The following is a 2,912-nucleotide window of genomic DNA, read 5'->3' as shown; positions in this document are numbered from 1 at the left end:
TGCTTATCAGGAATAACCTAAAATTTCAGATGTTAACTTTTTGATAATTTTAGCATGAAATATAAAAAAAGATTTTATTGAGAATTCACTGTCATTGGGAGATTTTTCTCCTCCTCCCCCCTCTTTAGCATTGTAAAATCATATACCTCATGAGGAACTATTGTTTAAGAAGGGTTTTGCAGCGTTATTTACACAATATTGAAAAAATACAGTTTTTTATTGTTTGAACTCAAATCACCCCTCCTCCCGCACTTTCAAGCCTACCCTAGTAGCACTTACAGTGAAGGTTACAGCAGGGAAGCAGGTGGACAGTGCTGGCAGAGACCATCCCTCCCCAAAGCAGTTAGAAGACAGTGATAGGTAAAGAGCACCATTCCATGTTAAATAGTTAATCCCTCCCTTCCAACAAGCCATGCGTGCTAGAGATAAGGCAGTGCACTTAACTGCAGCTCTACAGAACTGCACTTATTCAAAAGAAAACCTTTTGTTTCATGCCCATAATTAACATAAAATAAGCAAATTCTTTATCATTTTATTTAGGAAAATAATCATGTTAAAAGCAAGTTGTACTTTATGTAGATTTTCAAAGAAAAGAATGATTGTGCTTTTTGAATTAAAAAAAAAGACAGGGTATCTTCCAACCTCATTGACTTACACCTTGTGGAATATAGTACTTCTAAACTAAAAAACACACATCAAAAAGAAAAGTTACCCCAGTGGGACATTCAAAAGTTGTTCTGCTAGTGTCCTGCTGGTTGCCACAAAAAGCACATAGAGCTGCTAATATTGCTTCCTAATTCCTTCCAGATTCAGCAGGCAACAATAAGCTCTGAAAGAAGCTCTGGGCAACCTGGAAGTGAGTTGGTTGAGCAACACTGGATCAGCAGCAGGCATTTCAAAGTGTCTGACTCTCTTAAGGCATGGAGAAAGTGTCCTCTCTTCGCAACCCATCTCACAGCATCCTTTTCAGAATCCCTTCTTCCTAGTCCATCACACTCTCTGAAGAAAGCTGTGTTTTTCACAGGTTGAGCCATTTTGGGTACAATAACCTCTATTTGTTTCAATTATTATTCACTTTAAGTTTTGAATGTGTTTTGGGTCTGAAATACCCATTTCCCACTCCCACAGGCAGATGATGACCAGGCTGCCCCCACTGTAGGAGCGTGCCCAGGGCCTCGAGGCTTCAGTGGGTCTTCTTCCCATGACTACTAGTCCACTGTGGGCTTGTCCAGGGAGAAGACCATCTTTTGCCAGGAGTAGATTAAATTTGTAGCCTAAGCACAATTCACACAAAACAGAAAACCAAAAAGAAACACCAATCAAATGAAAACTCTTCCAGTTTAAAGCTCTCAGTCCAGGGAAGTGGTCTCAAACTAGCCCAATACAGGATGTGACTGTGCACGGGTCTTGGATGAAGAATCATCTTCCTGTCATTGTTCCCCTCCTTTCCTGTCCTTTCAAAAACAGGTCTGATGACAAGTTATACCCCAAGAAAAAAGAATCAGGTTCAGAGAACACTTCCCAGTGGTTCTCCAAAGCAAAACACTGTGGCTGCAAGTCTAGTAGCAAGAATGGCAGGAAGCTACATATAAAAATGTGCTTAAAATCCAAGTCAAAAAATCATTAAATTCCACTTCTCCAGTTAGCTCCCTGTTTTCCACTGCTGCTCCACTCCACAGAAATGGGGTACCCAGGCCTCCCAGGGAGGAGCAGCTGATTGGTACATGGCTGGTTCTAAGTGCTCCCAAAGCAGGCCTCTTCCTCCCCACTGTTTTTCTCTTCACTCTGAAAAAGCACTTATTCTATCTTCATTCAACAGCTGGTAGGTTTGATTTGTTTCTTTGGAACCATCAATAAAAACAGTAACTTTTTCCTGTAAACTTTACTTGTGTCTGTCTATCAGAGGGCTATTTCTTTTGACAGTTCAGTAGCACATGGGCTGACTTGGCCAAATGGACTTATGAATGCATGCATTCAGACCACATACTGCTACCGAAATGGAATGTAGGGTATGCTACACACCTCAGGTTGAGAAATGACCAAGGAATCAAGATCTAAAGGGTGATATATAATACATATATATCAGTGCTATTATTCATTAAAAACCTTGTTTAGTAATAAAAAAGTTGCTTTGTTTAAATATGAATATTATAGTCTGCTTCTCATGGTTAGGAAGTAATAGTCTTTCTGAAAAGCAGGTGCTTTTTCTACTACAACTCCATGTCATGGGCTTTGTCTTCTGAAAAGTCAGACATAGAACTCTCCAAAAAACTGTCACAGTGCCCTCTTCCTGCTACTTCAGGGCCTCCTCCCTTGTGTATTTCTGGATGTACTCTTTAATTTTCTGCTTATATTCTTCTTGTCAGTGGAGGTACATGGCTACAGCATCACCATTGAGAGGATCTATGTGGTTTGGACATGCCAACAACTGGGGCAGGAAGGACTCAAATATTTTGGTAAGATCATAGAGAGCTCTCCAAGTTTGATTAATTACATCTAGACACACAGTTCCTGAGGCTTCATCAATGTTGGGATGGAAAATTTTATTCATGAATCCTCAAAAACTTTCTCATTTTGTTTGCTGGCAGAACTGGAATTACCAGCTTCAAGCATTGTGCTAGAGTCAGGTCCCCTTTATCAAACAGAATGAAAACTCATGTGGTAGCAATTTTCCTATATTAGACATTTAATCTTATGTATGAGCCCATTCTGCTTTATTTAGATTTCTTCATGTACATAGTTATCCTGAATTTAGAAAAAAAGAGTGATATCTAAGCTTGAAATAACAGCTTATTGACTCATTTGTGTGGATTGGATTTTCACACTGTGTAAAAGTAAGAAATAGTATGTACTTTTATCTAATATGTATACAAACTTTTCCCTTATCTTGAATTCTTTCTATGACATGTATT

The 2,912-nt window shown here is 39.1% G+C and overlaps 1 pseudogene; it reads right to left on the bottom strand.

The window, feature by feature from the left end:
* Positions 1-2,125: 2,125 nt before the first annotated feature.
* LOC141425492 (ubiquitin-conjugating enzyme E2 H pseudogene) lies at positions 2,126-2,552 on the bottom strand (annotated as a pseudogene).
* Between the last annotated feature and the right edge of the window lie 360 nt (positions 2,553-2,912).

Source organism: Castor canadensis, chromosome 8 (genome assembly GCF_047511655.1).
Source record: "Castor canadensis chromosome 8, mCasCan1.hap1v2, whole genome shotgun sequence".
Classification (NCBI taxonomy): Eukaryota; Metazoa; Chordata; class Mammalia; order Rodentia; family Castoridae; genus Castor; species Castor canadensis.
Note: the sequence above shows the minus strand (reverse complement) of the source record. Positions and strands in the feature narration are given on the sequence as shown.